The 26,129-nt window shown below is 42.8% G+C and overlaps 1 protein-coding gene across 6 annotated transcripts in view; it reads left to right on the top strand.

The window, feature by feature from the left end:
- Positions 1 to 26,129, top strand: part of TSPAN18 (tetraspanin 18) — a 129,829-nt gene that overhangs the window by 54,542 nt on the left and 49,158 nt on the right. For 5 of the 6 annotated variants that reach the window (XM_084207915.1, XM_084207911.1, XM_084207912.1 and 2 more), the window contains one exon: positions 17,066 to 17,195. The gene's annotated coding sequence lies outside the window, so the exon portion shown is untranslated. Of the gene's footprint in view, positions 1 to 10,724; positions 10,804 to 17,065; positions 17,196 to 26,129 lie in introns of those variants that run through there. The other variant, XM_084207914.1, reaches the window with a different exon arrangement.

The following is a 26,129-nucleotide window of genomic DNA, read 5'->3' as shown; positions in this document are numbered from 1 at the left end:
GCAATGTCAAATGAGATTTGTCAAGTCCTAGGCAGAGGCCAGCGAGGCCTAGAGCTGAACAAAAGGAGGAGGTTTCATACTATAAATTAGGTTTCAACATATTCAGAGTTAATCTTCCTTTACCTACATAATATGAAGGTTATTAACCTGACTGCAAATGGACCTACTGGGGAGTTAAGTGTCACGTGGACAGGATTACTACGTTTTGAAAAGAATTTGTGCGGGTGACTGTAACATAATAAATGTAATAAGTGCCTCTTTAGATCTTCTATAAGTGGTAAAGAATCATTGATCACCCTGTGGGATGGGGGCTGGGGAGCTTGCTTTTGATGTTTCAGTTCCAAGTCAGAAATGAGAGCTCAGAGTTGTTGATGAAAAGAGCACATAAATTTGTTATTATTATCATTATTATTATTCATTTTTCTGTCTTACAGAGACCAAGAGGGAGTTGGTGCCAAGGGGTGAGAAATAAATCATTAGCATCTTCACATTTGCACTGCAGATTAATCTGGGGAAATGAGGCTAGTAGTTTTTAAGCCTCTTGCATATTTGCTAGGTGAACTATTTAACTTGATCTCTCCTTTTACTTTTTTTCTAACCAGAGAGTTTTCCATGTACAGATTTAAAGGGTCACAAGGTTAAGCAGAAATCAGAAGCTGATTTATTGCATAAGTACCCTTAGCAGGCATTTTGGCCAATGCTGCATTAAAGTTTGTTTTAAATTATCTATTTTTTCCCTTCCACTGAAAGACGTGATTTGGGTTTTTTATATTCCTGCTCCATTGCCTTGTGCTGGCTTTGCTGAACCTTACAAGGTTCTCAGTGCAAGAATGATTTTCTGATTGTTTCCAAGTAAATGTCCAGCTCAGAGGGCTGGCAGTGGCAACTCTGACATTATTTTTTGCTGCCCTCAGTATTCACACTTGACTTCTCCTGCTGGTCAGTATGTGACAGGTAAATCTGGGAGCTGCAGGTTGATTTCTCCTGCTGGTCAGTATGTGACAGGTAAATCTGGGAGCTGCAGGTTGATTTCTCCTGCTGGTCAGTATGCAACAGGTAAATCTGGGAGCTGCAGGTTGATTTCTCCTGCTGGTCAGTATGTGACAGGTAAATCTGGGAGCTGCAGGTTGATTTCTCCTGCTGGTCAGTATGTGACAGGTAAATCTGGGAGCTGCAGGTTGATTTCTCCTGCTGGCCAGTATGTAACAGGTAAATCTGGGAGCTGCAGGTTGATTTCTCCTGCTGGTCAGTATGTAACAGGTAAATCTGGGAGCTGCAGGATGATTTCTCCTGCTGGTCAGTATGTGACAGGTAAATCTGGGAGCTGCAGGAGCGGATGGCAGCTCTGAGCAAGGCTGTGCTGTGCAAGGCAAAGGAAAGTGGTGGCTGTAGCAATACAACACAGAGTGAAGGCTCTGGCTGAGGGAGCTGTGTTGGGTGCTTAGAAATACATCTTTAATGGAGACAAGAAAAGAGATCTGACTGCTTGTGAGCACTAGAGATCCCCTAACACGTGTTCCAACAGCAAATGTCTTAGCCAGAGCATTGGAGGTAATTAGTCAGTCTGCCTGCATTCCTTCTGCAGTCTCAATTAATTATGAGGCTCTTGCTAACTTCTGGATAAAACCATTCTGTAGTGGTGTTAGAGGATGTTAACCAGCTGCCACCTTCAGTTTCCATTGGTGCTTTATGAATACTGTACAAAGGACAGTATTTATAAAGCAAGGCCTCTTGCTTGTAAGTGCCAGCTCAGCCTTTGCTGATCTTTTCCTTCTTGAGCACTTGGTCTAAGAGGAGGAAGACACAATCCCACCTGTACTGGTTGCAAATACAAATGCAACAGCAAGAAAATGCTTTGCTATGCTTCAAGGGGGAAGCTGTTGGCTTTAGTGTTTCATCCTTCATTGACTGAAACATGCACACAGGCTGGCAGAGACATGTAAGCAGATTCAGTGGGAAGAGCTGTACTGCCACACAACTATCAGTGTCAGTTTCTTGGATAAGGCTGGCAGGGAAAGCAGGTTGGATCTTTTATTAGGTCTATTGATACTGTTGGGGGAGGAGGTCTTTTAAACATGAAAATGTGGTTTCTCATATCTGAAATAGAAGCATCAGGTTTGAAACTAAATAAGTACATGTTGAGAACACTTTCCCCAAGTTTAGCAAAGTTATGTTAATCACTTAGACCATCTGCTGGAGAAAATGTAGTTGTGAAGCCAGGATAGGTTAGTGGAATGTTAGTGAGAGAGGAGATAATAAAATTGTTTATTTCTCTACAACAGAGTAAAGTTTTTGAGAATTACTTGCTTTTCCTGGTGGTGTTACAGCTCATTTTTAGAAGTAAGAAAGAGGTTTCATTCATTTTTAAAAGATATTTTTTTCTGTGAGGCTCCCAAATTGTGCTGTGTTGGCTTGGTGTTCTCATGAGAGCTAAGTTCCTCAGTTTAGCAGGAGAATGAGGTTAGCATCTTCCTTGCTTGTAGCCTGCCTGGGCTGGGAGATCTCCAAGGGTTCCTGGGCAAACTCTGCCCAGCTTCTGCAGCTGGGGAGTGTGAAACAGCTACGCTGCTACTTTATCCTGAGAGGTAGGAGGGCAAGAAATATACAGAAAAGAGTTAAAGTCAGTACCCCCAGAAGTGTGGCTGGTTCCTAATGGCCTGCTGCCTGAGCTTTTCAGCCTGACAGCATCTCTCCTCCTTAAACACCTTGTGAAATGTCGAAAAATTATTTGGATGTCTTTATGACAGTGGCATTTGCTCAGGAGGAGCTGTCTGTTTGTTTAAATACAGCCCCAAAGGAGGTGCTTGTTTTCCTAGGATTTCCTCTAACTGCTGACCCAAACAGGAGAAGAGAGTGTCCAGGGAAGGGACATCACTGAAGTCTGGCTGAGTGCTGGCAGAAGTGTGATTAATCTTGACCAGACAACTGCACCAGAGCCTCTTCCAAAGTGCTGGACTGCAAACCAAACACATAGCATACTTGTGACAACCCTCATGTCCTTTTCAATTACTTTGTCTTACTCTCAATTCCAAATACATCAGTCTTGTTTGAAGGCTTCGTTATACCCCACTGCTAATGCAAGCTGTAACCTGTCCTTGTCACAACATTTACTGCCAGTAAAGCTCATGTGGACAAGGAGAGGTGCAATTGCAGGGAAAAGCAGTATTTAGCAAAAAGTTACCATTTACTTAAGTTGCCCTCCTGCTTTTTGGGAGATATCATGATATCCTGCTTTTTGGGAGATATCATTACACCTGGGAGCAAGTTCTTCATCTGGTCTAGTACCTGACTTGAAGGGAGCAGTACAAGTGCTTGAGACCACTTGTAAAACATACAGGAAATGCAACAAGTCTCATGGTTGTTAACATTTCCCCAAATGTGTAATTCATGGAAGGCTGTGGGGATATGTTGCACTGCTGAGGTGTAACAAGTAGGGATCTAAACTTTTTAGGAGGGGCAGGTGGTAGCACCCCAAAGGAAGGAAGATGACAAAACGTAGAACCCCAAACCTCTCAAACTGTGTAGGAGGGAGGTTGCTTCCCTGCCTCTGCTGCACTGATTTCTGTGATTTAGCAAACTGGGTTATTTAGTCAATGTGACTCATTCCTCTCAGACCATCCACTGCAGTGCTCCTAATTTCAGGTCAAGAGGAAGGAAGCAAAGGCTTCTGTGTGAAACAAAGGATGTCACGTACTGATCTCCATTGTTACAGCAGTAGAGGAACTGGTGTAATAACCAAACGAAGATCAAATGAAATTCAAAATTGATGAGAGTAGCAGAATGATAAAATAATTTCAAAATGTTGCAAAATCTCTGCAGCAACGTTGGCTCCTGCCATTTCATTACTGAGGTTAAGGAAACCTAGTGTTTTTGCAAGATCTGTGGCTCCAGGAATTCTCCTTCAGAATAAGACCCTACTAAAAATGTATTTCCTTTTTCTCCTGGAGTAGATCTCATTAAGTTGAACAGAGCCAGCTTTCCTTGTATTCCATAACCTGCTGTTTTCCTCATGAACTGGGAGGCTCATGAATTTTCCATCCGGAACTGCTGCCACGAACCTGGGGGACTGAGGCTTGCTGGTGACTGCTTGCTGCCTCTCCACGCAGTATTGTGGTGGATTCAACAAATAATTGATTTACCAGGGCAGGAGGGTCACCAATCCTCTTCTTATAGCTGTCATGTACAGCTTGAGATCCCTGTCCTGCAGCTCTTAGCTCTTGGAAAACACCTCGCTAGGAGGGCTTGTGTTGTCTTTTTTTTCCCAACTGCACAATGGTGGCAAATCAGGTGCTTTAAATTTTTAAAGGATTAAAGAGGGCTGTGCTGTGTATTGAATCGCAGGTCACTGCTCTTCTCCAAATCAGGAGAATGAAACTGTTATCTGGTGTGGTCACCTGCAGGAATGAAATTGAATAATGACATTAGTACATTCAAGTACAGATTCATTGACGTCAGATTTTGCTCAAATTTGGCGAGAGCGAATCAGATTACTCAGCCATCAAGTTTCATCATCGTGTCTCCATCACACACTAATGGCTTATGCCTTGGGGATCAGCAGAATTATAACTAAAGATATTATTCTAATGTACCTGATTGGTTATAGAATATAATACAAGAAAGAAAATGCCTTTTCAACCCCTGGTATAATTACTTATGTCTTCTCATGATGAATCATAGATGCTCTTTTGATATCTTCGTGATAATTTGTAGAAATTTTAAAATACATTTTTATGTGAGTTCTTCTGTTGACAAATTGTCTGCAAATAACTTACTGACTTTTCAACTGCACAACTTATTTGAAATTATTCATAGATTGCTTCTTGGTTTGCTGATTGTTTACAGGCAATTCCTTTTTAGTATTCAGTGGCTGGTATTCAAGTGTTCAGCTTCCAGCTGCACGATTCAGTTCGGATTTTGACATATAGGTCACACAATAGTATTTCTGCTCCCTGACTAAATGCGTATAATTCATAGGATCTAGCTTCTTGCACGAATATTTGCATTGAATTACAAAATTCTTATTCTGCAGCCATTCTTTAGCACTTGATTATCAGCAGAAACTGAAACAATCCTTTTTAATCTTATTTACAGAGTATTTATGGAAATGCTAATGCGCAGTGGACATTACCATAAATGAACAAATTTGCTGTAAAGCTTCAGCTATGCACTCAGCTGCATTTTTATTAATTTCACTGTCTTTGCCCATCTTCTTGCTAGGATCTCAAAATATTAATAATTTAATTTTTTTTGGCATATGTGAAAATTAGTAAATTTATGAAAAATTTGTACATATATATTGGTGAGTTACAAGCATTTCCTGTGGAAACTGCACATAGTGACCTCTACCCTCAGTGATGGTTGCAGAGCGCCCTGTATGTGCCCTTCCATTGGATTTTACAAGACTTTTCCTGTTATATGTTGCTAGAACTCCACAGTTCTGTTTAAAACCACAATACCATGAATATAAAATCAATAGATGAATAAAATCCATCACTAATGGGACCAGCCAGAGCCACTAAGTGAGCAATAGCCAGCTGCTCTTATGGGTCCCAATCTTTGGTTTGTGGTCCCACAGATCCCTTTTCCCCCTGCTGTCCCCAACTGCCCCTTGCCCTGTAGAGATAAAATGATTGCAAATGTGGAGACATTTCAGTCCAAGGATTGCATTGGAAAGCAGAGAGCATGTTTGAAATTCTTGCACACATTTCTAAAATAACAGTGAGAAACATGCCTTTCTGCTGTTCAGAGATAAGGGCAAACTGCCCTCGAAGAACTAAGGTGTCCAAAATAAAAAATATCATTGCTGTTTCTTAGTATGGTCCATGGACCATTTTGAAAACACTCCTACTATTTTTCTTCACATATTCAAATAACCACAATGCAAGGCATCTGGCCTCTCTGGATTCTGTTTGCTGTGTTTCCCCACACCTCTCACTGGTCCCTGAGGGTCAGGAGGGTGTTTATTACAAATGAATGTTTAATGTCTGCCTTGGAAAGCTTCATGTCTGGCTCAGAATTTCTGGTTGCAGTGGAGAAGGGCCCTGTGGAGCATTATCTGGGCCCTGAGAGTAGTTCCTGCCTCTTGTTATTGCTTTTAGTGAGGGCTTCCTTGTCTCACTGGTCGGCAGCTCATTTGGCAGAGCTGACACCGATTATTTTGTTTGACCTTCTTGGTTTCCAGTTAACCCCTGGTACAGGAGTGGGGTGCCAAAAAGTATTTTTCTGATACAAAGCTCTTCCATGGTCCTCGCTGGAGCTCTGTGCAGACTGCTGTGCCTTGCCAGCTGGTAGCTAGACATTAGAGCTGGCTTAAGTAATCATCAATTACAAGCAGCAGCTTTCCCCTGGTGAGTCAAAGAGAACAAAAGTTTCCCCTTGCAGGAGCTCTCTTTGGCATCTTGCAGCTAAGAGCTGCTTTCTGAGGGCCTTTAAACACCTAACTCCACCCAAAATGAAATGCAGCTGTCTGTCCAGAGCAGCTGTCTTAGGAGCTATGCCACAGCTCATCTGGAAGCCTTTTTGGAGACCAAGACAAATAATGCAGGAGAGAGTTTTTGTGCAGTTGTTTCCTTGTCATGTTTTCCTGATGGCACTGCCCACCTAATTAGTTGGGATGTTGTCTCCTCTAGATTCTTGTGGAATGCTGCAGTTCAAAGCTAAGTAAAAGGTCTTGTTGCCAATTGTAGGGCCAATAGGCTTATATTAGTTCACACTGTCTTTGCCAAACTGTTTTACAAGTTGTGTTGGTCTTTTCTTTTTCCCTGTCTCCGTTTCACTGTTTCTAGGCTGGTGCAAAATTGCTGAATTGCAGATGTGCCCTTTATTGAAATGCTGAAAAAAAATTGAAGCTGAAATTACAGAAAAAAGCACAGGGGAAGGTCAGGCAAAAGATAAGGCCATGGTTATTTTCAAGACATACCTTTGCAAGCAGCTCTGTAATAGAAAAACAGAGGAGTCTTGATTGGAAGGAATAGCCTTGGGTCCCACTTGTCTGGAGGAAACCTGAGAGTCAGAACCCCTCTTTATTGTTCAGGCTGGTAAAAAGTTGTATTTTGGCTTCTCCAGACTGTTACATGACCAGGCATGAAAAGACAGGCATATCAGCATGTGCAGCATTTTGGGAATACGTCTAAAATTGTGGGCTAATGAGCAAGGCAGAAGTCCCACCATTTATGTCAGTGATATCTAAAGTTTTGAGAGTGGGGGGGGATTCTTTTGGTTTCATTCGAAACACTTCCAGAGAGCCAGGTTTTTCAGAAACAGCTCAGTATTTCTTGCCTCAGGAGGCTTGAACACCCAGACTGAGACATTTGTACTGATGCATCCCCCAACCACTGACCACTTCTAAAACTTTGTGAAGCTAGCCTCTCTACATCTGTTTGGGATATGTTTATGGTCCTATTGCAGACAGAGTGTTCTGCCCTCAATTTCAATGGAATTGCAGTTTCCCTTGGCATCCCTCCTTCCCTTGTATTCAAGGCTCAGCATTTCTCCTTCTCTAATTGCCTGAGTCCTCCAAAAGGGTATTCACGAGACAATACAGTGTTTTTACTACAGAATACATTGTCTCACATTTTAATAAGTGCATTAATAATTGGGAAAGCTAGAGAAAGATGTTTCTTTGCTGACACACTGTGACAGCAAGCCAAAGAGCTTGATTTCTGCGGCTTCCAGAGGGGTGGCATCCCATTTCTCCAGTTCTGGGACATCCTTTGGGATTCATCCAGGGTTGTTGCAGGATCTTCAGAGTATTGTGCCATATAATGACAACAGTTGTCCTTGATCTAAACTGCATGAGCAACTCCACACTTGCCACTTCCATTATGCTGCCCTGTTTTTGATTACTAGTTCTTTAAACAGCTGAATGAGAGGACAGAAGAGAAAAACAGCGGGATAGGTTGGGGGGAAAGCTGGTGATGAAAAACATTTGCAAATAGGGAAGATGCCCTTGTAATGAAAGCTGGTATGAGTCCTTAAAAGCACCATCAGCAGAAAATACCAGCAAGAAATTAATATCTGCCTTCTCCCTAGTCAGTCCATTCTATTGTGCTGTAATTCTGCTGAATGCCATGCAACACAACATGGCTGTAAAGTGCTCAAACAATTGAGCCTTAGCTAAAGAAACAATTACCTCGTGCCTGTGTTTCTAACATGTGCTGGAGTTGCTAATGCATTTACTAGTAGTCATGTTTCTTTTGGACCACTGAAAGGTTTTGAAGTTTTTGACCATTTTTAACACTAAATTCCAGGAAAAAATTCAGTCAGATTTGTTCTTTCCTGAATGATTAGTGGTCAGAAAGATTATTGTATTTGTTTTGGGTTTTTTTTTTTGGGTTTTTTTTTTTTGTGGTACTTTTTTTTTTGTGGTTTTTTTTGTTGGTTTTTTTTGAGGTTTTTTTGGGTTTTTTGTTTTTTTTTTTTTTTTTCTTAAACGTACAGTGAGTAGAAGGGAAGAAGTAAAACACAGCTCTTCTGACAACTTTTTATTTTTGTTTTCTGGGAGAGGAATGGAATGGATGTATGCCTTTGCCTGGTGTTAACTTAGAGTTCTTCTTTATCTTGCACAACTCTTTGTTGGGCTGATTCTGTATGTTCTTCATTCCTCCCAGTTAGAGGCTTTCTGTCATTAATAGGTGTCTTTCTGTTGTGCAGACAGAGCAAACCCTTCTGAGGCCGGTAAGATTTAAGTTGATAATAGTATTTACCTTTTGTCATCTGATTCTTGGTACTTGAAAATCTAGTAGCTATTTCTGTAGGGCTCAGCTCTCCTTCTCTCAGTTTTCTGCCATGGACAGCCCTATTGTTCAATGACAGTGTGATTTCCATCCTAGCCAGTTAAACTGTACTTCCATGCTTCGTGAGTGACTTTGCTGGCTTGCATGTTCCAATGAAGTTTATTCACTGGTAATTTTTAAAGTTGCTTTATTTTGACTTAGACAGGTGGTGTATTTGTACTGTACTCTTCCATGATAGCCTTTATGCAGAACTAAAGTTCAGTAGTTTCCAAAAATCAAAGCTTTTTTGTGGCTTGCTTGTACCTGTGCACAACCAGAGCAACCCCAGACTCTAGGAAGAAGCAGTTAGGAACAAATTTGGACACTGAGGTGATGCAGAAATGATGTGACATCTGGTCAAGGAGACCTGACCTGCTCAGTGGGGAATATAGAGAAGGATTTGAAGGGAGAGGGTGGTCTCCTCCCTGTCTTGGAAAATCAACTTTCTTTTCTCTTTGCACTTAGCAATTTGATTTCATGTGCTCATCACCAGTTTCATTACTTTGAAGGACCAAAACCTTTGAACCATGAGCTAGATGTTGGGAACATGATGAAAATGTCAAGATGTGCTATAGAATGGCTTTGTTGCTGTGGTCAGGAGGATTTAGGTGGAGTAGCAGGCACTGGAATGGAATTTTGCAAGATTTAACTCTTCATTTCAAGAGGATAATGGAACAGCATTGCATGTCCTTTTCTATAATTGACTGTGGCTTTCTCTTTGGCCTTTATCACTTGATTATTGGGTTTTGTGTACTTTTTCCTCTTGAAATACTCCTGCTAAGCCCTTTAAAATTATTGTGTGTTTCAAGAAAAACAATCGGGACTTAAGAGACATTTTTTTGGGAGTGGGGGAATCTGGAGTTTGTTTAAACAAAGGGGATCTGAAGAAGATAAAACAGAGATATCAGTTATGCAGAACTAATGACACATTCCAAAGGAGACTTGAAGAGCTATACAACTCCATGAAGTGCTCCATTCTGTATTAGCTTTTTCACCGGGAAACCTTTTGAAGGACCAGAATCACACACACATGTATTATACATAAAACTCTGTAGCAGATGAAAGTATATTTGAATCTAACACTGCATGAGGAAGCCCATGGCATTCTCATGGAGCAAGCAAACTACACTAAATTCCCTGGGCAGGAATCAAAGCCTTTCCAAAGCCACCTCATTACCAGAAGATGTTTGAATTGCTATAATAGACATACACCCTTGCTGCACACACAGTGTGTGCTGCCTTGAATGTCTGGGTTTTTTTCTCCCCTTAGATGCTCCTGTAATTCTGGGAACATCCTGCCCAAAATTTTCAATGCTCCTTCTCAGGTGAATCTGAGGAAAAAGCTACAAGAGATAGATGAGAGCCTTTAAAAAGTAGGGTAGAAAACTGGCAGATTGTAGAGCTAATAGAGTGACAGATTGAGTGTGAAAACCCAAGTGCTGTGCTGCAGTATCCCAGGGATCAGCCAGCCCTTTATTCAAGGAAAGAGGAGAGAGCAGCAATAGCAAACCTAAATTAACAATTCAGGCTGACAGAAAGCATCATTTCTGAGTCAAACAAGAAAAAAACCTTGAAAAACAGTTAGATTGACTGTTGTTTATGCACTACAGATATTTCAAACTCAAGAAAAACTGAGGAAGTACTGATGGCTGTTAAATGATGATTTTAAATTATTTGAAGTAGCTATTAATATTGCAAATGCTTCTGTTAGGCAACCTGCTTCCTTGGGGCAGGTAATTTAATCCTATTGCTCAGAAGTGCAGTTGGTTTCTTCTTCCAATAGGTTTAGGGCACAGAGGGCATTTGAATTAATGAGAGGCAGACATAGTGGGGAAATACTCCATTATCCTTAGCCTTTGGTAAGTCTGGCTAATTAGTGAAACACTTGAAAGAGATGTCTTTCATTTCCATGCAATTTCAAAATATTTTTTTCATCTGGTAGGGCTGTCATGAGTGTTGACTGATAACACATGGATAATATATGAAACAGCTACCTTGGAAGTACCTGAACTAGAGTGGTTCTGAGTTGGTAAGTTGAAAGCCCCATGATCAGGTATATTAAAAAACTTCACAAAACTGCACCTGCCCGCACTTGCTTATTTAAGGAGATGGTGGGGGGGAGCATTTGGCCTCTTTGGGGCAATATTTGGGTGCCAGGTAAGAGTTCCTTGCACTTATTTACATCAGAATCCCTAAATCTCCTCCCCACAAAAATGAGAAGCATCAGTAGCCTATCAACTTTGTTTTTAAGGATGAACTTTACAAGCTGTAAAAGGAACAAATTTGAGTGAAAAACAGGAGAAGAGAAAAGGAAGAAACAGTGATCTCCATACTGAAGGAATAAGCTTCAAAATTGAAGATGTTTTCTTCCCAGTTCATTCACTGGCTTCTTGCCGGATCTTTACTGCCAACGTCTCTCTGGATTCCTGCTTCCCATCTGTAACAAGGGAAATACAATTTTTTTCCCTTCTTTTTATTTGTTTAGTCAGCTAGCTTTTTGGGAAGGGAGCCCTTTTATGCTGCACACAGTAAGAAGCTTGGTTCTGTGGGACCAAGAAATATCACCTCTCGTGGTATGAACACCAACAAAGGGGCAGGAAGATGTGCAAAGGCGTGTTTGGGAAAGATGGCCAGTAGTTCACCTTTTTTCCTTTTCTCTTTTGTGGGGAGGGGACAAATTCCTTCGCCTTAGTTGCCAGGGAAGTTCAAGTATTTCTGAAATGTAGCTTTGAATAGTTTGCTGCAGTTCAGCATGGCACTCAGTAGGCCACAGGGCTTCTTTGTGGTAGGATCCCCTACTGCAGTGGTTACCATGAATATGATTGCCATTCCTGTCATAGGACCCAGATGAGGTAGTTTTTCCCTTTCAGGGTGTGGGAAAAAAAATCTGTATTATTTTGCTAGCATTAAGTAGTAATTGTGAGTGCTAACAGTTGAGCAGCCAGCAGTGTTGGTGGGGAAACTCCTGGAGGACAACAAGTTGCCGGTCGCAGCCAGCACGGCTGCATGAGGGGAAAGTGGTGCTTGTCAAACCTCATCTCCTTTTACAGTAGGGTAACCAACCCAGCTGATCTAGGAAAGCCAGCAGATGTAATCTTTTTGGACTTCAGCAAAGCTTTTGGTACTGTCTCTCACAGCATCCTTCTGGACAAAACATCCCACATATAACTGGATAAACACATCCCATAATGGTTGTGCAACTGGCTCTCACAGGTCAGGCACAAAGACTTAGAGGGAATAGTGTGACATCAGCCTGGCATTTGGTCACTGGCGGGGTTCCACAGGGCTCCATCCCTGGCCCAGTTCTCCTCAACATCTTCATTAAGACTTGAATGCAGGACTTGAAGGAATGCTAAGTAAGTCCACGACAATATTAAACTGGGAGGAGCTGTTGACTCCTCGGACAGAGAGGCTCTGCAGAGAGATCAGAGATATCAGAGAGATGGGCATTCCCCAGCCACATGAAGTGTAACAAGGGCAATGCTGGATTCTGCACCTGGGATGGGGGAACTCTGATCGTGTGTATAGATTAGGAAAAGAGAGGCTGGAGGGCACTGCCACAGGAAAGCGACGTGGGGGTCCTGGTTGAGCCAGCAGTGCCCTAGCAGCCAGGAAGGCCAGCCTTGTCCTGGGGGGCATCAGGGACATCATCACAGCCAGGCAAGGGAGGGGACTGTCCCACTTTGCTCTGCACTGGGGCAGCCTCACCTCGGGTGCTGGGGGCAATTTTGGGTGCCATGATATAAGAAAGACATTATTAGAGAGTGCCCAAAGCCATGAGGGTGGTGGAGGGTCTGGAGGGGATATGAGGAGCAGCTGAGGTCACTTGGTCTGTTCAGCCTGGGGAAGAGACTGAGGGGAAACATCATTCCTCACAAGGGGATGTGGAGGGGCAGGCACTGATCTCTTTTCTCTTGTGGCCAGGGGCAGGACCCGAGCACACAGCATGAAGCTGAGTCAGGGGAGGTTTAGGTTGGATATTTGTCCCAGCACAGACCTGACAGAGTTCAAGAAGCATTTGGACAATGCTCTCAGGCACACAATTTGTCTCCTGAGATGTTCTGCATGCGGCCAGGCCTTGAGCTCCACCGTCCTGATGGGTCCCTGCCAACTCAGCCTATTCTATGATTCTGTGAACTCAGCGGGGCAGAGGTGGCGGATCTGGCCGGTGTCTGATCGCGTCATTTGATGTGCACCCAAATGTGTGCTGGCTGCTCCCACAGCATGTTGAAGAACTCTCACACACACTTGACATATCTAAACTCGGGTTTCAGAGGTGAGTCAGATCAACCTGAGGCATTGGGTGTTGTGACCTACATTCTCCCTGGGCGTAATTTCTGTGGGAAAAAAATTATTGTGTAGATAGATACGTACCTTTAATTTTCAGACATTGTGACGAAACTGTTTTCATCGGGGCAAAATGCATTTTGCCCATAGTCTGGTCTGTAACTGGAGTTGGATCTGGTGCTCCTGGGAATGCCAAATCTCACATCTGATCTGAAATGCCAATGAGCCCATATGAAGCTGTTAATGTTTGTGTGAGGTTTTTTAGTCCTCATTACCAACCTGATAGAAAGATAATTCCTCAGCTGTTGTTCCAACCTGTGGGATTTTATCCACTTAATTAGCTTTCTTTCTAGTTAAAAAGAAATCTCTTTTTATGCAACAAGGAGCTGCCCTTAACTTGCTTTTTAGAGACCCTTCTCATGTCTGTGTCAAAGGCACAGAGGCCCCAGAAATTGGAGGGTGAGCCCGAGGGACAACATGCTTGTGGAGGCTGAGCTTGGAAATGCTGCCTGATGTGCTAAGGGCAAGCTTCTGGAGGGGAGTTAAGTCTGCACAGTGGAAGGGATCCTGGTTCCTCCCCTGCTCCCCTCTTTTGCTACCACTCAGCAATAAAATGGAAGCTAGTGACATGACCAAAGGATAACAGACCACTTGCTGCATGCCTGCTGAGAGTTTAAAATGCCAGCCTACACCACCCTCCCCAACCTTTCAGCATGTCAGCAAGCTGTCTATGTAAATAAATACACATATCAAACAATAAGCAGACACCTTTTTAACATGCACTGTTTCAGGCTGAGACACTCAGTTCTGGTGCAGCTCATCTCAACATCTGTCAAGCTAATGCCAACTCCACGGCTCCCTTTCACTTGTATATAATGCACAAAGATTTGTGTTGTGTTAAGTAATGAGGAGTTGGCTTGCTTTACATTTGTTTTGGTGTTATTTCTGATGCATAAAATGTTAAATGGGAATGCTTTGTGTTCCTCCTGATGTCTGTGTCAGTATGTAGTGCAAACTCTCGTTGTTTATGCTTGATTAAGTGGCTTTGTACAACCATGTGTGTGGTTGTACAAGCATACAAGGGAGAAAACTATGTCATTTGCAAAATATACCCCCTCTGGGGCCCCAAAGCATAGAAACATTGAGGTGGGGAGAAAGCTGTGACGAGGGTTGGATTTAAAACAAAACTTTTTTTTAGAAACTAAATTCCAGTAGAGTCAGTTGTGCCCCTTAAATCAAACTCAGGAGCCACAGAGTCTAAAGCCTCCAGGGTGTGGGGCTCAGTGCAGTGCTGTGGGAGCAGCACCCCTGAGCTGCTAGTCCGGGTCAGGTCATGTGTAATCCAGGGTCTTGTCTCTGATAGCAGCCAGTGCTGATTAGAGAGAATGTGAGACCGGGGCAGCAACCTGGAGAAATTCTGCATTAAGCTTTTGTTTATTTTTGTTTTCATATTAAAAATGTATTGAGCCCAGATGATCCATAGACCACTGGGCCTACTCCCCTACTGAAAATTCACCTGCAGGCTAGAGGAGTGTTGGATGCTCTAGTGCTGCTGTCCATCTCTGTCCCTCTGCATCAACCTTGGAGAAGAAGCCTGCTTTTTATTCTCTTAATTCACATTTGTCACATGCTACTGCTTTTACTCTAGTGAGATATTAAGGAATCACATTTTTTTAAAAAACAAACCAGACAGACTCTATGCATGAAACAAGTGTTTAAGACAGCCCTCTGTCAGACTTTTTTGGAGTCTGCTGAGAGAAAGGAGAATACTCCTGCTGCCCAAGACACTTTCAATTGGATTAAACAAAGCAGAGGGGAGAGGAGAGGCATGGTGCTCCACTGGAGAGGAGGATTTATACGACCTGATATATCTTATGTTTCTTAATGTTCCTTGAATAGAGATTATTGAAATCTCTCATCTGAGCAAGCACATACAGAAGACAAAATACATTATTAGCGACCCTAAATATATTATAGCCCTCTGCTTCTGATCACAGTGGTGCATCAGCTGGAATAGTAATAGGGGATGAATGGGGCTTGCTTACATGGACAGGACTGTTCTTCCATAATGAAAAGGGAAAATTGCTACTAAAGATGCCATAGAATCAAAATTTTGATGACTCTTGGTATGCCTGCCTGGGCCACTTTCCATGTCGTGGTTTCAGATCACTTTAAAAACTTGAATAAACTTTTCCCCTGACTGTCTTCAAAGGGTGGGAATTAATATTCAATACCTTATGTCTGAAAGGACCAGGACTGTGTGCAATAGGATATGTTTTTGTTAGGCAGAAGGCACTTTGTCCTGTGCAGAAGTGTATGGATGTGCATTTCCTACATACAAGCCCTGGCAACTCTCAAATAGTTGCCCTTCTCCTTCAAAGAAACCAGGATGTGGCTGGTATGTGTGTATTTGAAATGCCAGATTGTACAGAGCAGAGCAGAGTTTTGTAAACAAACATCCATGGGAGGATGAACCACAGCTGAAAGAGTCCATGGAGACACAGGCATGGAGAACATCTGCCCAATACCTTTTGGTGGGCCCTTGCTCTGCTCTCTAGGCCATGCTGCCCCTCTATTGCATGTAAGATGAATGTCCAGGGTGCAGAGCTCTCCTCTCCAATGCCCCTCTGCTCCCACTAAAGCCTCTCTCTCATCCTGGGGAAGTGTGAAACAACACCTCTGCGCTGGGGAGCAGGGAGCTGCTGACAGAGGGCTGATACCCTGTGCGTGGGAGGAATTTCCTTTCATGTGGTCTGGTGTGACATTAGCACTTTCCAGCTGGCTTGTAGGTGGCTTTGTAATCCCTGGATTGACAAATGGCAGTTCGGCTCAGTATGGCTGTCATCTTCAGACAGCACGACAGCCATGGGGAGCTTGACATGTCCTGCTGCAGCCCTGTCTGAGTGAGAGGTTGCTGTGACAAGACCCTCTCTCCTAGCTTTCCATCTCCATCCTGAAGGAGGTGCTGAGTGTTGTGTGATGCAGAGGGGTCGGAGATGCTACCTGATGTTGGGTGTGGGCCCTGAGATCTGGAGCGGGCAGGGCAGAGGATTTGGGCTTCAAAAGAAAGCAAATCAACAAGGTAGACCAGAGAGGAGAGAATTAATATCATGAAATGGATTTGCGTGGCGCCACCTTCATATCTGAGCTGGAGCTGTCAGGGAGAATGAGATCCAGACTCGCTGCTGCTCTCCAGAGAGGAGCTGCTACGGAACGACTGCTCAGTTAAAGCCATGGCCCCAGCTCTGTGCCCTGTGTCTGGCTGATTTCTGCGAGTAGAAAACAGATGCAATCTGGCATGATCCCTTCTCCTCTCCCACCGGCCTTTCATGCAATTCTGCAGGCTCTGATGTACCTTCTTTTGCTTGCCTTATTCTTTCACCCCCTGAGCACCTGTTGCTGTCTTCCTCCCACCCTTACCTGCCTCTCAACTCCATCACCTTTGTTTTGATCCTCAGTTATTTCTGGCTCCCTCCATTCAGAACAAGGGGTGCTTCACCATCGCTCCAGCAGGTGAACAGGTGTGTGCATGTTTGCTGCCTACAATGCAGAAAGGGTGTGTGTGTGTGTGTTAAACACAAAACTACCAATGTTTTATCACACACCACTCCATCCTCTGCTCTGGAACTGGCCTTCTGGGGACTCACAGCACCTCTTCCTGGGCATGACTCTCCTCTGCTGTGCAGAGGAGCAAGAGGGGAAAATGCAGAGCAACTGTGTTGCTTCCTCCTTATTCTGCAAAAATAGTCCTGTCCTCCTGTTGCCTTCCAGTCAAAGCCCTTTTCTGGTCAGCCTAATGAACTGGAAAGTAAGGAAGAAGATTTTGCCTTTCGTCCTGACCTTGTCAGGGTCTTCAGGGTCACTGGGAGACACTTCCCCTCATTTCCTTCAGGTGTACAAGAAAGAGTTGGTCTTTACCCAAGCAGGAGGAAGTAATACAAGGTGGCAGCCTTCCCCTCAGGTCTAGTATGTGTCTTATGTATTTTCCTTGCTGTTTCTGACAGGTTGACCAGCCTCAACCACAGTGTTAGAGACCTGAAGCAAGGCTCCTGACAGGTGCATACTCGTACAGCCGGACTTCTTGAGGAGAACAAGTATTTCCCTGAAAGCCTGTCCCCTCAAAGCAGCACACAGGTAAGGCAGTGCTTCTGACACTCGGGCTCACTTGCACTGGATTGAGCAAATTACTTTTTCCATTCATTTGGCTCAAGAGGGGCTTTGTCACCTCTGCTTGCCATGTCTGCAGGGATGAAATCTTTCAATGTATTTACAGCATGGGGAATGTTTCTCAGCCAAAATGTACTTTCAGAGGATCAAGACTGCCCATATGGTTGAGATAAATATCAGTTAAAAGAGTGGAAGGAATATGCTGAAAAAAGAAAAAATTTACATATGAGGTATTAATAAAGTAATACTTAAATTTTGTGTTTTAAAATAATTTTGTATTGGAAATACCGTAATTTAAACAGAAAACTTTTTAAGAAAAAGAAATAAAGGAATGTATGTTGTGGAGAAGGGGTTTAGTAAGAAATTAATTTAATAATGTTATTTTCAACTCGGAAAGATGTATCAGGTCATCTGTACGTGGAAAAAAACAAACACAAAAGCCTTGCAGTTCTAATTGCTATGACTCATGGAAACCAGATCTAGAAAAAATGAGGCCCTTTGGTCCAAACTCTTAATCCCCTACTAGTATGTAACATGGTTCCCAGCAGTGTCTACCAGTCCTGATTTAAATGATGGGATTTTCCCTTGTCCCCTTGGGATACTGTTGCACAGACTAATAGAATTAATCTGCTTACTTCTCTTTCAACCCCTGACCGCTGCAGATGCAATTAGTAGTAGGTGATGGGGGGATTCTGTTTCCTAGGCTGTGTTTGGAAGGCTTAGGGCTGTATTGTGTTAAACCAGACATCAGTTGCAAGCGTGTTTGCATGAGTGTGGCTTATCTGTCAGTACTCATTACAGCCCCATAAATGTCTCTGAACTGCATTTCTCAGACTTAGGAGCTTTTCTACAGTCATAATTCAGGATCTGATAAGGAACAGACTAATGTATTTGAATGCCTGTGAGAGAGATAACATGATTGGGAGCTAAAGTGAAATGCAAAGTCATATGCTGCCAGTGCTAGAGACTCGCAGAGGCAATTTACTTCTGTGCTTCTGGAGCATTCTCTGGTCTCTTTGGCTTTTCTCCCAGACAATTTGGTAGGATGAAATACCTTTTTGCTGTGTGTGGTGCTGCTGGAGGTACTACTGCACCTTTCCATAGGTGAATTTCAGGCTTGTCTTAGATGAAAGGTGTGGGCCTCTTCTAATGTTTACTGAAAGGCTCCACTTAAATAATCAGAAATAAATTTGAGCTGGAAAACCACAACTGGTTGTATTTCGTTAATACAAAGTAGAGCATCTGTCTGTGGAATTTCACCTGGGCTTTCTTCCTCATATTTGGAAGAGTTTTATTAGGGAGAACAGTTAGTTTCTAAGGCCCATGAATGCTGGAATGCAGATGACCGGGTTACACCTGGAGAGTACAGCAACAGCTGAGCTGCGCAAATTCCTTGTGTGGATTCATCCGCTTCCAAAGTGAACTAAAAACAACATCCTAATAGAAAAAGCAACTGCAATATAATTGCCATTGGATGTTTGAATCAGTCTTCAATGTGAAATGGAGCCTGGGGATCCTGAAAAACTGGGCATGTGTCAGCCTTCCACATAGGCTCTGTCCTCTGGCACTAACGGAGGAGGTTACAGTCCTGTTCCTTCTCCCTCTCAATAAACCCTGGCTCTAACATGCCATAGCTTTTCTGGAGTATTTCTTCAAACAGAAAGCCTATATATAATTTTAGCCACTGGTCCAATCTTTCATTATCAAGATAAGTTAATTAAACTTATTAAAATCTGACTAAGTTGCCTGTGTTTGTCAGATACAAAATTCTTAAACACTGAAGATTTTGAAGCTTTGATATGCTCAATGAGTCCTGCTCTAATTTTCCCATTGTTTTTAATTACTTGAAACTCTTTTCCAGTTGGTGCTTGGCTGCTTCATGTGGTTTTGTAATGTGCTTTAAAGCATGGGGAGGTGGAGACTAAAGCCAGGGGTAATGATCCGTAGCACTCTGGATCATCTGCAGCTTATGTTCCCTGTCCCTGCTTTGCCAGTCAAGCTTTATTCCAGTGAAAGTGTCAGTAAGCCCAAGGCAGACAGGCACTGCTCCTCCTCTCCCCTTCGCTTTTTCTTTACCCTCAAAGTTTATCTTGTTGCTCGCTTTTTAAAAGCTTTGCATTAGCTGGGGGGCCGTGAAGTAAAAGGCATGCTTTAAATACAGATGCTGGTGATAGTCCTTTCAAAAGCTGCATTTCTCAAGCTGGGAGCTATTGACCCCTTTCAGTGCAGTCACAAAGAAATTCAAGAGGAAATGGAGGGTGAGGGCCAGCAGGGAATATATATATACATATAATTTTTTTCCCCCAAGTCTTCTTCTTACTCCATCCCCTGCCAAGCTGGTTATTGTTTGTGCCTCCACACGGGATACCAGTGGCCATATAAGGAAAATGGCATAATGTTACATTCTTTCTAAAAATTTATTTCTTTCAGTTACTTTTTCTTCCCCCCCCTTGCTGAAAGTAGTTCTGTTTTGATGCAAGCTCTAGGCAAATGAAAAGCGGTCGCCCATGGTACACACGGTATATCATCTTGGGTTGTGCAAAAGATTTACTTTGTCTCTATTATCTCAGTTCAGGTGATGCAAGCAAAGTGGCAAATGATGAGGTCCAGCTACTATGACAGGAGGAGAGGATGTTAGGATGTTGCATTTTCCTGCATCTTGAACTCAGTAGTAATCAGTAATAATGATGTTTGTTTTCTTGCCTTCTTTTTCTTGCTTAAGAGGCTGCTCAGGCCATGGGACAGAGGCAGAGAGCACCCCTCTGCATCCCTTTTCATTCACAATCTCCCTTCACACTCATATATATTTGCAGCTGGAGTGCTGAGTGAGTGGCATGCACCAGTTTGGGCCAGCAGCTTCCTCTCTGTTGGATGGCCAAGCCCAGTGCTGGGGATGAGCACAGCCCGATATCCCAGCAGGCAGGCGAAATGCCTGAGCCAGCAGGAGGCCAGGCTGCGAGCTGCAGTATCTCAGGGATGAAGTTCTGTGGGTAGCAGGGTCAGTCTAAACCTGCACCAGCTCAGGGAAAGGACTCCTGAAGTTTGGGATTTTTTCCTGGTGCAACTGTCACATGTTGATGAACAGAAAGTGCCTGCTTTCTTGAAGAAGTCTGAACTTCAAACACATCCACTTAGCAACTTCTACAAAGGAACGGCTGGTGCAACATGAGCACAAAAAAGGCCAAATCCCCTGACTCCAGAAAGCAGAGGCAGAGCCTGGAGTGGGAAAAGCATAGGTTTGGGAGCTGGGAAAAAATAACTCTTGGAGAGGAATGAGTGCGTGCTTGTGCATGTGAGCCTAAGATTTGAGTGCTCTTCCTTTTGTCTCCTCCTGTAGCCTCTTGAATTGAGATGCAGTTTTTAGTTGTGCTTTCAGTGGTTGCCATCACTTCTGGTTCCTTGTGATGCTCTGCTGATTGTCCCCATAAAAATCTGTTCAACAACTGATAATGTTGCAAACCTGTTAAAAATTAAAGTAGAAAAAAACCAACTCCTTCTTAGAAAGAAGAAGCAACAAATTTTGAGGTCTATTTACCACAATTATGTCACAATACTCAATATGTGTTTTGCTGAGGTGTGATTACAGAAGTGGAAAAAGGGAAAGTACTTTCTATAAACACATTTTGGGGGCAGAATATTAATAGTTCAATATTATTATGATGATTATCTGTGTGTGCAATGACAATATACACTTTTTTCCTTATTAACATCTTGAACACTTTGAAGTGTTCAAGATGTTAATAAGTGAACATCTTGAACTTTTAAAGAAACTGCAGTTTTGTGAGAATGGAGTAAGGACTTTTTAAAGGTTTGGAGTTTTTTATATAAGCCTGTAAATGGAGGCTGCATTGACCAAAAGAATCGGATACCGTACTGCGAAAATTCTAATTTTCTTTAATTTTTCATTTGGCTGTGAATTAAATTGTTTGGAGAAGCTGTGCTACTCTCCAATACCTACAAAATTAGTCTCCAAGAGAATCTTCCTCTATGATAAATTGTATTTATACTCCAGAAAAAACGGGGGAAGCCTTCTGGGCTTGACTTTACTCTGGGCTCGGTAGAGCAGGGGAATGAGCTCACGTAGCTTTTTCTTCACGAAAGGCAATTTGGTGCCTCCTAAATGCTGCCCGCTGTGGTATCAAGAGGAGCTGTCACAGCGAGTGGTGTGGAACGATGCGATGCCCCGTGTGCTCGGTTCTCAAATTACCAGTGAAGCGGCAAATGGCTTCTGACATGTGCATGGCTGGCATGGGACGTCTGAGTTAGCTCTGCACAGATAAATGGGATGCTCCTGGCCCAGCAGCCGCTGTTCCCAGCTCCCTGCAAGCTCCCAGGCCGTGTGTTTTGGTGGCAGCCTGCTCGCACTGTGACTGTCCCAGGAGCTGCACGGCCGACGTTCGCTGTGCGCGCGCTAACCGGGGAGAGAGGAGCGTCGAGGGGAGTGCCAGGTCAGCCATGCATCCCGAGCATCCCTTCTCTGAGGAGCAGAGCTTGTGATCTCAGCTGGGATGGAGGGAGGGTTCAGCTCTTCTGCTGCAGGGGTGCTCATCAGGCTGTAAGTGGCTGCTGAGAGTGTGGCACGTGTTTGCCACTTGTGCCTCTAATGGCTCTAGAGGACTCAAATGTTGCTAGAGCTGCTTCTGCCAGCAGTGGGTTGGCCTTTTGGGAGGTACTGCCCCTTGGCAGAGACTTGGAGCTAATCCTTCTGATGCTAACCATGGGCCATGTGGGGACTGGTTTGGGCTATGCTGTTACCCTGAAGCTGGGAGCTTGTGTAACATGGAAATGATCATGATGGAAGAAGAGAGAAATTGTCATTAGAAATATATCTCTAACAGCTCCTGTCACTTGCATCGAATGTTTCAGAGTAATTTAAAGCTTTTTTGACTAACTCTATCATGGGTAAAGTGCTCTGTCAAGGGAAAATGAGATCTACCCCATGTTACAGGACAGGAAAGCAGAGCTGCCTTTCATTGTTGTGCCATGTCCTGGGTGGAGTGGCTGAGATAGGGTGTCTGAGAATGGCAGTGAAGGCTTTGCATTGCTTATATTGAGACCTACAAAAGTACAGTCATTTTTGATTTATGCATTTTGAAAATTATTCAGTAAAGCTGGGGACTTAGTTTAAAAGCTGCTAGAACCATTCTCTCGCAGTAGAGACTTCTCAGGAAACAGATACATAAGAGGGGTATGTGTGCATGTATTTGAAACTTTTATTCTTGGGCTTATGAGTAAGAGCTGGGATCAGTGAAAGGTGATAACTGCTAAAATCAGTAATAAGGACAGTATTACACTCTAAGTAGTGAAGTGGTTTTGGGGAATTTTGCATTCAATTATTAGCTCTGTGCCTAGACTGCGTACTGACAGCGAGAAGTAGCTTGATTCTTCCCTGCCTTCCTTCCTCATCTATATAAAGATGGTGAAACAGCTGATAAGATATTTTGTGTAGGAATTGCATTTTATTTTGTGTAGAAGCTAGCTTTGTGGATCTTTGAATTCCTTTCAGAGACATTTGATGATGAAAAAGTTTTAATTCTGGAGGGTTTATCTTTATTTTTTCCCTGTTGTTCCTCCTCTCCATGACAAAACAGGAATGAGAAGAAAAAATTGAAGAAGTAATCCAGAAATTCCCTTTCCTCCCTTGTAAAACTTCATATCAAAAAATTCCTATTCAGCTTACATTAAAAAGAAAATAAGTGGAAAACTAGCTGATTTTTAAACTTGCAGAGCATGAAAAAGGTTATTATTAGTATCGAGTGCCCTGACCTGCTTTAAAGCCGAGGTTTCTTTCTTGCTTGCATTGATGCATTTATTTAGTTAAAATCTTGAGAGCTCTTTTGAGAGAGGAGCCTACACATGGGTCAGCTGCTGGCCAGGCCTGTGCACAGTAAAGATAGTGATAATCTAAAGTCTGGTTTGTCCTTTGTAAGATGGCTCGTGCTCCGGTTACCTTCTAATGGATGGGAGTTGCATCCTTGGCACACATTACATTTGTTGACAGCTGGTGGCAGATAAGGAAGTAGGAGCAGTCTTGGACAGGCTTGTGCTGGACATTCAGGGCTGTTCTCCTCAGAAGCAAGGGTCAGGAGAGCTGAGGTAGAGAGGACAGGCATTTTGTGGCTGGATGAGATGGAGGGGGTTATAAAGGCAGTGCTCTGCTTGTATTTTAAATTCCAGTGCCCAGCACATGGAGGTCTTGAGCTGAACGTGTCTGCAGCTGCTCCTCTCCCAAAAACGTGGAGTAGGGCACATGTATGAGTGGACCAACGCCTCCAGCAGCATGTGCAAATATAAATATATTTCAAAGAAGTGTGTTTAAGCAACATAAAATTCCTTTTTTAATCATCTGTGAAAGGTTTATTTTCGAATGCCCAATCACTAACGAGGTGCTAATTTTCAGATGGACTTGTAGCACTGTCTTGACATTTTAAAGTATCTAGGAGCATTAACAGGCTTAGTCCCTCCCTGCAGCATGGCAGGAACCAGCTCCTGAGCCCAGGAGGGTAGGAGGGAGCTTTTCCTGTGAACTGGCCTTGTGTAATTGCCACCTTGAACTGTTTCTGGCACTTTTTCCTGGTGGCTGTTAATGACAGGATATTAGAGTTCATGGCTATCCAACCCACTGGTTTCCCCATGCTCAGCAGCAGGGTTATCAGGCTTGGGCATTCTTGCTGCTGTCTGGGTAGCTCTTTCTGGTGCTAGAGAGAGAAAGTTGGACACCCAGTGCAGTGCAGAGAACATGTTTGGCAAGGCAGAATTTGTCACTGACTCATCAAACTGACCTGGACCATTTAAAACATTTCTGGCTGCAAAGTATATCCAAGAGTACATTCCAAGAAAGCTAAAAATAATATCCTCAACCTTAACTTATTTCTCCCACAAGGATTCAGTTAACGAGAAGGAAAGAGTTTGTTCTTTTTTCCCCATGCTAAAGCGCTCAGCTCTCAGAATGGAGCTATAAGTTTATCACAATTATTGGCATGTGAGCTGGATTCATGTATGGATCACGTTACTGGAAAGTGTAATCATTTGCCAGGACTGCCTTTGCTTTTCCATTTCCCTTTCCATCTCCCAGTTCTGTATGTTATCTGGTAGCAGCACTGAAGGCCAAAGTCTCTCTGAACTGATTGGAACCAGGAGTTGGCATTCTGCTATTCTGGGTCCTTCTGCCAAAAGCCAGTGTTCAAAGTAAAGGCTGTAAGTAGAGACTGCTCACATGAGCACAATTTATGGTTGTTTAAAATACCTGAAGATCAGTACAGCAAAGCTCTGATTCTCCTGGAGACTTAGTGTGACCACACGTTGGAAAAAGTTGTGTGTATTCCACAAATCATCTCAGGAAACACGGATAAGTGATGGTGACTTCTAAAAAGCAGTGATGAAATGTTTTCTGGTTTGTTTTTTTTTTTTTTCCAAAATGTAGTTGGAAAGAACTCATTTGGTAATTAGCTAAATGTAAATCCAGATGTTTAGGACTAGCAATAAAAATCCCCAGGGATGCTCAGTAGTCCTGAATTTTAGGTGTATAAAGCTAATCCCAAAGCGCTGCCTGAGATTCTTGGGATCTTGGTCTTTTGCTCTGTGTTTTTTTCCTATTGATCAGTAGTAATGACAATTGATGCAAAGTCTAGTGTTATGATGGTTCTTTTCCTGTGAACAGGAAATCAGCTGTGCATATCAAGTGTGTGAATCACATCTCTGTAGAAGACAATTTTTATGAAAGACAAAAATTGCACAATCTTTTATATCCAAGAATCTTCACAGAGACCATACACCTTCATAAAATCAAGTTAAAATTAAGTAAATAGATTCAGTCAATAGTAGGGCTACATATATATATATATATTTGTTAACATTAAAATATTTACTTCCAGATTTTTTAATGCAATATATTTTTTGTTTAGAAATGCCGAAGCTGGCCTTTTTAACATCGAAAAATGAAACCTACATTTTCCTATTAAAATTAGATCCAAACATTTTATAAAAAGAAGTTTTGTGTGGTGTTTTGTGTGGTGGTTTTAAGTTAGAAAATGTAAAAAAATAAAATTTCATCTTAGATTCAACAAAACTTTGGGGAATTAATGTGAAGGAATACCTTTGTATTATTTTTGTTTTAGAAGAAATCTTTACCAGTTCAAACTGAAGCAAATATTCCCATCTGGTTTGGCCTTTTATTTTTTTTCTTTTTGTCATCCAAACAACAGAATCTTTTGATCATCTTGCTGTGTTCTTTCAGGGTATGCTAATGCAGAGTAATTTTCATTTGCTTGGTCTTTTTTAAATATAAAATTTCTTTTTGGGCCCCATTTCTGAAAGATTTGGGGCTTGTCTGGCAGGCAAATGACAATTGGGGCATTACTCTTCCTTCTGCTGATGAGCTGCTTTTGCCACTCTTAGTGGCAGGGAGACTGCTCCGGTTGTCCCTGTTCCTAATTTCTCATCCACCTCTGAATTACTGAATACTCTCAGCTGCAAGTCAAGGAATGAGGCATGAATGCTCATTGTTATCATTAAATGTTTTCTTTGCTAATTCTCTTTTATTGTGACTTGCAGCTGAGGATTAAAATCACTGCCTTCAGCACCAGCAGTAGGCTCTGTTTGAAGCCTCCAAAGGGCATTGTTTATCTCCCCTGTATCCCTTGCACTGTGCCTGCCCAGGGTGAGCAGCACTCTCCTCCCCATTCCAAGTGGTTCTGTTACCGAGGAATGTTGGACAGATACCATTATACACACAGTAGAGGTGCCCCCAGATTTGGGGTTGGAGCTTGATTTAGAGGGGAGGAGGATGGAAGGGAAGGGAATGTTTGTTTTTTTTTCAGGAGAGACCCTGGCAGTAGTGCTTTGCAGAACTGTTTTAAATACGCTCCTCAGGCAGGGAGGTCTGTGGGTGCAGGCGAGCTG

The sequence above is a fragment of the Fringilla coelebs genome (assembly GCF_963513975.1).
Source record: "Fringilla coelebs genome assembly, chromosome: 6".
In the NCBI taxonomy this organism is placed as follows: Eukaryota; Metazoa; Chordata; class Aves; order Passeriformes; family Fringillidae; genus Fringilla; species Fringilla coelebs.
This window is presented reverse-complemented; position numbering and strand designations above follow the sequence as displayed.